Here is an 8833-nt window from a genome sequence, read left to right as displayed (position 1 = left end):
TGAGCGAGGCTTATATATTATTTTTTATAGCAAATGTTAAATGATAGGAGTAAACATTAAGTGTAAACACTATACTAAGCTTACTCATAAGATATGCAAAAAAGTCATAATTTATGACAATTTCCGTCATAAAATGTGCAGAAATCGGCAATAATTTGGAACCAATTAATTATATGGATATCACTGTTTGGTTTTAAATTAACATTCTATTTAACATGTTAAAGCCGGGAGAATTAAAAAATTATTTGTAATGTATCTTATAACTAAACATAGTATTACTGCAATACGATTCACTATTGACCAATATTCTGCAGAGGCAATACTTAACAGACATTTGTATCATGGGACGTATTGCATGCTTTAATATTTCATGGAAAATAATTAGAGTAGACAACAATATTGGCGTCGCTGTTGTTAAAAAAATATAATTCGTATTGTACGTGTCGCTAACGAGATTTGGTAGATTTTAAGAATCTTTATAAACAAAAAAAAGACATACATAGAAATGGAAATCTAATGGACAGACAAATATGCAAACATGTTCGCATCTATCTTCTTGTGGTATTTAACTTGTAGTTTTACAGATTAGTTGGTGCAGTACGCATTCCCTGCATTGCTCCCATGTGTTTTGAATCGACAATCATAAATCTGGATGACATGCAGCAATATATATACCTCAGAAGATAAATCTTCCAAACAAATCTCACTAATGATAGAAAAGATGGTATCGTGAGCTGCCAATTCCTTCTTGCTTATCAGCCGTCGTAATTATACAAGATACTGCATTATCCGAGTAATATAAACGAGCTTTTGTAACCTCATAAAAACAACTTTTCTAAAATGAAAGGATGTCGTAAATTCCGTGCCGGATGCACATCTAGAGAGTAAAGAAAAGATAACTCCTGTCATGGCAAGCGACAGAGCATTTATCATTGTGTATCAGGCAAAAGAAACCATTTGGAGTGATTTATGGGCTTTCAGGGTACTATAATGACAGAGTTGTGATACCTTTGAGGGCCCATTATCATGATTGATGCAGAAAGTGTCCACACTTCCATGAACGCATATGTTGTGTGTAATCATCATCTATAATTTATCATTTGACTTCATTAGTTTCCGTAATTCTGGCACTTCATCTATCAACCGGCATTGATTTTTCAATAACATACCATGCAAAATTGTTTCAGGAAGGACACGCTGTAAACGAGATGTTGACAGAACATAATTAATTATTTGACAAACGAAGATATAAAGTTTATCACTTGAAATAAAGATACATAAAGTTTGCATAAAATTGCTATTACCAGAAAAGATTTATGATGGCATCGGATTTTACTTTGGTTTGGCTTTAGATAAATACTTAATTTGGAAGCAGGTGATTACTACAATCCAATAACTCATGCCTTGAGTGTTGGGCGATTAAAACCATTTTGGTATACTATATTGCTCGTGTACAATAATTTGGAAGATACAGATGCACAAATATATACTCCTATATTTTGCAATCCATATTGTTAATGCATCTATCATCAAGTTTTTCATTGTTAACACATTTTGTAGTTGACATTGCTGTCAGCATTTTTATGACATATCGTGCATACGAATAAGTCGTTCAGTGATAAAAATTGTTCTTTTGGGAGATTTCTCTATCATTTGGATCACGCCGAACATGCAACACATATCTTTAATTATCATCAAAACTGATAATAAAAGTCGGTATATATTTTCATGCAAGAATTTTAAAGATTTCAAAGGAATTTTTTTTATATTATTTTCTATCAAATTAACACACAAAAAAGTTTTAATTGCACTGACTTTGTATTGATTCAGATAGTACTTTTGGGATTCAGGACATTTTTTTATGAAATCTTTGAGGTGGACATATTTATCATAAATCATCCTTTTATTACAGTTTTTAAGCAGATAAATAACCCAATTTATTTTGTAATGAAAAATTTTGAATATATTAATTCTCTTTTCATTGAACACATTGATAAAAAAAAGTATAAGACAGACACCTCTTTTGTTCAGGACAAGCGAAAACGAGTGACGAGGAACATTCTGTAATAGTCACGAAAGAGGAATAATGGGAGGGGGATGGAATTAACTATTTCTGAAAATAGAGAAATACATTAATATACTTTGTCACCAATAGCACATAGTCTTCCAAACAACCTCGTCCTGGTGGTGGATATGACTTTAGTTTTTAAAATTAGAACTCTTGGTTCAAAGTCTTTTAATGAAGGGCTGCGCTTTAGCGCATGATACGCCCGTTGTTTGAAAGACGACGGGCGTATAAAAATGGCAAAAAAGACTACAATGACAATGAGGAGCAGCAAGAAGATAACAGGGAAAGTGAAGATGGTGAAAGTGACTCTACTGAAAGTTATGATCTAAATGAGGAAGTATGTGATGAAAGTAAGGATTTCATTGACGACGGGCGTATAAAAATAGCAAAAAAGACTACAATGACAATGAGGAGCAGCAAGAAGATAACAGGGAAAGTGAAGATGGTGAAAGTGACTCTACTGAAAGTTATGATCTAAATGAGGAAGTAGGTGATGAAAGTAAGGATTTCATTGATGATGAAGATAAAGATTTCATTGATGATGAGGAGGCCTCTTCTGAGAATGAAAATGAGGATTTTTCTGATGATGAGGACAGTGATTACAGTGAAGAAGACACTGATGATTAAACCTAGTTCAGCTTTTCAATATTTAGCATAAAAAACAAATATCATTAACATTGGCATATAACATAAAAGTCTTCAATGCAATATAAGGAAAGTGATATATGATTATGGGTTTTAGTAATTCTATGGCTGATTTCCAAATTTTATAGTAGTTTGAAAGAAGGTAATTTTCTTGGGGTATATTGCTCATAGTTTAGTCACATGTTAGGATTTTCATGTTGTCACTTGTTCACTTATTATGTGCTATTGTAGACTAGTTATGTTTTATAACATTTTTATTGCGCTCAACCCTTCCACCGAAACCGAACTCTATAAAAAAAGCTGCAATGCTAAGGTATCATTTGTGATTTCAATTGCAACCAATTTTAACAAGAGTAAAACATCCTATATGCAAAAACAGTATTTGATTTTTATCCATAGCTTAGATAGTAAAAATGTTATCATAAAATGATATATGCCTCAGGGAACAGTTAGTATCTCAGGGACTGCTAAGGTGCTTTCATCCTTGCAACCATTCAATAATAGTACAACGTATGACATTCATGGAACCTTTTTTTTACAAGAAATTTAATGTTTTAAATTGAACTAAAGATTTTACAAAATTTTATGTTTTCATCAGATTTTATTAAGTATTATTTGTTACATCAATAGATATAAACAATTCACCAAAGTTTCATGGACATTGGTGAAAGCCTTTTTGAGTTATTGTCCGAAGTGTTAAAAATCTCCCTTTTTTTATGAATAAAGCCCAATAAATCCAAAACTTAAAATCTGAAATTTATAAAAATTGAAAGGGAGCTTACATCACTAGATATAAACAATTCACCAAAGTTTCATGGACATTGGTGAAAGCCTTTTTTAGTTATTGTCCGAAGTGTTAAAAATCCCCCTTTTTTATGAATAAAGCCCCATTGATCCAAAACTTAAAATCTGAAATTTATAAAAATTGAAAGGGAGCTTACATCAATAGATATAAACAATTCACCAAAGTTTCATGGACATTGGTGAAAGCCTTTTTGAGTTATTGTCCGAAGTGTTGAAAATTCCCCCTTTTTTATGAATAAAGCCCCATAAATCCAAAACTTAAAATCTGAAATTAAAAAAAAACGAAAGGGAGCTTACGTCAATAGATATAAACAATTCACTAAAGTTTCATGGAAATTGGTGAAAGTGTTTTTGAGTTATTGTCCGAAGTGTGGACGACGGACAGACAGACGGACGGACGGACGGACGGACAACGGTATACCATAATACGTCCCGTCTAAAAGACGGGCGTATAAAAATTAGTAAAGCTCTCTATCAAGAACATCATAAAAGGAAAGGCACGCTCTGGAATATATCTCTACAAAAAAAGCATTGGTCTGATTATTGTTTTTAAATAAAATTGACAAGAAATATATGGTTAATGTGGTTCACATGTGTATGAGTGACCGTTCTTGTCATAATATAAGTATCTAGATGGTCGTAAGATACATCTAGATACTTAAGCGAAATATCTAGATACCTTTTTTATTTAGATATTTTCAAAAACCATCTAGATACTTCTTGAAAGCATCTAATTGCTTGTAATTCGTATCTAGATACTTCGGACAAGTATCTAGCTGCTTCGGACAAGTATCTAGATGCTTCACACAAGTATCTAGATAGTTTGAATAAACATCTAGTTACTATGACTAACTATCTAGATGGAAATAGTTAAACTGAGTACCAAAACTTTTCATTTGCTTTTAAGTATCTAGAGTTTTCGACCATCTAGATACTTCAAGACAACGAAACATCTAGATACTTGTGCGAAGCATCTAGATACTTGTGAGAAACATATAGAACTTGTGCGAAGCATCTAGATACTTGTGAGAAACATATAGAACTTGTGCGAAGCATCTAGATACTTGTGAGAAACATATAGAACTTGTGCGAAGCATCTAGATACTTGTGAGAAACATATAGATACTTTTTTTCGAAGCATCTAGATGGTTATGCGAAGCATCTAGATGAAAAAAGCATCTAGGTGGAACCATCGCTATTTTGACATGAACAGCCACTCATATATGTGTTTCTCGTTTCTCATTTTTTTATATAGATTATATACAGTTGGTTTACCTGTTTGAATTGTTTTACACTACTGTGACTGCATGTCATGTTTTGGTCCTTTATTGCTTGTTGTTCGGTGTGAACTAAGGCTCCGAGATGAAGGCCATACTTTGACCTTTAATTGATATCTTTTTATACATTGTGACTTGGATGAATTAAGAGTTGTCTCATTTGCATTCATACCACATCTCTTTATTTTCAATAGCGATGGTCACAACGGATACTGACTTTAACGTCACCGGAAATTGACCGACGTATGTCACTTATTTTCACTTCTTTGTATGCAGTATACCAAAACATTGCTGTTTGAAGCACAAAGGATAAAATTTTGATGAAAAAAAAACATTATGCGTTTCTTCTTTTTGTAGAGTATATAAATATACTCCATATACCATATGAAGTTAAAAGTATACCAAAAAAGAACCATACCAACGCTACTTTGTTTCTCAGGCTAGATTTATATTTTGAAAGAAAAAATATGCTGAGAAAAATATAATTCAACGAAATTTTCTGTATAACATTTAAAATCCAAATGAAAGCTTGTTTAGAGGTTCTTAAAATAACAGCGACTGTTGATGATCTGTTTTCCTTCCATTAGTGATCCTGTGGTGCTGATAATATCTGTGTGGCATATTACCTGCTGGTCAGTACTGAGAACTTGTCAAAAACATTGACACACCTGTATATGATGGGCGGGATTGTGTTAGGTTTGTGATAACCTCTGATACCAAACCTTCTAATCTCAATTCATATCTCAATATGATACGATATCATTTTGAAATTTGAAATGCAAATCATATTTATACGACACAGAGTTGAAGGCCTTTCATAAAATACATTACACTTCATCTTGCACTATTAGTATTTTTTATTCAAAATCAACTAAAATTTAAAAAAATCAGTTTCTTGAAAAAAAAATGAAATAATGAAAATTGATCATAATCATATACTTGCATATGCCATAGATTTCTAATCATTAGGAACCTACAAGATACCGGCAACGAAACATAGCAGAATAAAATTCATATTTTTTTTTATATTAAAATGTAACCGAATGATCATCATTCATATAATTCAATGTTTTTAGATACACGTAACTAACACAATGATACCAAAATAATTCTACATTGAACTGTAAAAACACAACCAAACGCATGATTTGACAAAAAATTGTTTTGCTAGTAAGATAAATCTTATAAGATACAAGCAGTTTAAAGTCTATACATAACACAGAAACTAAAATTGAGCTAGACCCCCCTTTTTTCCTTGGATTTGAACTTAGATGCTCCGGAAGGTTCAGTAGATTCTGTTCCCCATCGCATTAATCTTGTTCAAAATCCGTTGATATGTTACATACGGTGATAAAGCAACACACGAACTCTTGTCTATCCCCAAGGCATTTCCAAATTGATAGTCGGTAAATGTAAAATCTTTAACCCTCATACATGACACAATATGAAAGTTGCAAAAGTCTTCTATGTTTTTCATGTATTTCATTGTTTGAATAAGATAACCTAAACTGACAGAAGGCAAACACTGATTATATCAGCCCCGTACAAAAAACATTTTTCCTTTGAATTTAACAAGTGAATGACTTTATATTTTGTCATGATTTGTGCGTAGATAAATGAATATTTTCTTGTCAGGTGTTAGGATAAAATAACAACGGTCGACACATCAAAGCCAACGGGAACTAAAACTGTGTAAAACTGTACATGTAAATGTCTCAATATGTCATACAAGTCTTACTAAGTTCGTGCCCCACGCAACACGCATGACTGTTACCTTGGAGAAGCTATATATCAGAAGATATCTAAACAGAATTTGATAAATCACTATGTTATTACATTTTATTTATAGATTGTTTTATTGGATACACATTTTCACAAAGTCTCATAAATCAATATAATGAAGTATGGAAATATGCCATCCATTTAACGTTAGATTTTGTTCAGAGTTTTTAACAATAAATTAATAGTATACAATTTGTTAGCTTACTGTAATTGTCATTCAAATGATACTACAAACCCAGCATAGCTAGGCGAATAATTCATATTCCAGGGTTACAATGATACTACAAACCCAGCATAGCTAGGCGAATAATTCATATTCCAGGGTTACAATGATACTACAAACCCAGCATAGCTAGGCGAATAATTCATATTCCAGGGTTACAATGATACTACAAACCCAGCATATCTAGGCGAATAATTCATATTCCAGGGTTACAATTTACTACAAACCCAGCATAGCTAGGCGAATAATTCATATTCCAGGGTTACAATGATACTACAAACCCAGCATAGCTAGGTGAATAATTCATATTCCAGGGTTACAATGATACTACAAACCCAGCATATCTAGGCGAATAATTCATATTCCAGGGTTACAATGATACTACAAACCCAGCATAGCTAGGCGAATAATTCATATTCCAGGGTTTTAATGATACTACAAACCCAGCATAGCTAGGCGAATAATTCATATTCCAGGGTTACAATGATACTACAAACCCAGCATATCTAGGCGAATAATTCATATTCCAGGGTTACAATGATACTACAAACCCAGCATAGCTAGGCGAATAATTCATATTCCAGGGTTACAATGATACTACAAACCCAGCATAGCTAGGCGAATAATTCATATTCCAGGGTTACAATGATACTACAAACCCAGCATATCTAGGCGAATAATTCATATTCCAGGGTTACAATGATACTACAAACCCAGCATATCTAGGCGAATAATTCATATTCCAGGGTTACAATTTACTATATGTTCGTGTATCACTGTCACCGTTTACATTTTTTAAGCTTAATCAATTTAGCCATTAGATTTATTGGGCGATGCATTAAATAAACTATGAAAATAAGTTTTTCATCTTTAAAATATTTATAAAAAAAAATATTAGATATTAATGTCTTGTGTATTATATGTTTCTGATACATGTATTATTAAAAAGTATTAATATTGCAATTGCCTGGAAGGAGTACAAATTTCCCCTGGTTAGAAGTAGTGTGCTTTATGTAAAAATAATATTTGATAGTTTTAACACCGGTAGTCACATCCAAATGCTCGTTTTCGAGACGAAACTTGTAAGACAACAAGCTATCGTGTGTGGGGACTTAGTAGTCGGGACTTTAGTTCTGATATACTTATCACGATATGACACTCGCACAACATACAAAACCTATTGAATTTCACAGTTTCCAAAATGACTTCATAACAGGTGCCCGTCAATCATAATTCGTTTCACACCGAGAACCTGATAAATTGAAAAGAAAATTGATTAGCCGAGCCAACCGGATTAAATAGATACATTTAATTTGTATTTAATATTTTAAAATGATGTGCAAATAATTCCGTCATAAAATGGAAGAGGATTAGTTTCATTTGATTTATTTTAAAAACTTTACTTTTGACATTTGACGGTTGGAATCCATCAACTGTCAAGCAGATAATGATGGTGTATGGTGGTGATAGATGATACATTTCCGACTTTACATAAAGAAAAAAATATGTACCGAAAGACACCAGGCTGGGATGAAAAATACAGAGTAAATAACATTTAGATGTTTGTATGTCATCTCTTTAATATTGAAAGTAAACAAAATGTTAGGAAAATGTTCTGCTATTTCATAGCAATTCTGTCAATTTCAGTTAGTTCAACTTTTTCTTTCTTCACAAGACGGTTTGCCATTATCAGCATAAGTTTTTGGCAACTGAATCACACTGATGACACACTTCAATAAGCTTCAATACAGTTCCATTAGTGAAGACAATGTAAAACTCTTTTACTTCCAGAGGGGCAATGGGAGTGATTTGTTGTTCTCTTTATATTTTTTCTTATTTTACATTTTATGATTAAGGACAATACATTTTTTCTTAAAGGCAGATGAGTGCTTCTCTTATCGGCTGCAAACGCAACCTCGTGTATACAAGATTGCCGTATTTGTTTCTTAAAATTATTCCGTAAACTGTTTCTTAATATGTCCTCAAGATTATGATTAATTTTGAGGAAACTAGCCCACATACATTCGGTGTGAA

This window comes from Mytilus galloprovincialis, chromosome 9 (genome assembly GCF_965363235.1).
Source record: "Mytilus galloprovincialis chromosome 9, xbMytGall1.hap1.1, whole genome shotgun sequence".
In the NCBI taxonomy this organism is placed as follows: domain Eukaryota; kingdom Metazoa; phylum Mollusca; class Bivalvia; order Mytilida; family Mytilidae; genus Mytilus; species Mytilus galloprovincialis.
The sequence above is the reverse complement of the archived record's forward strand: the minus strand, read 5'-3'. Positions refer to the sequence as shown.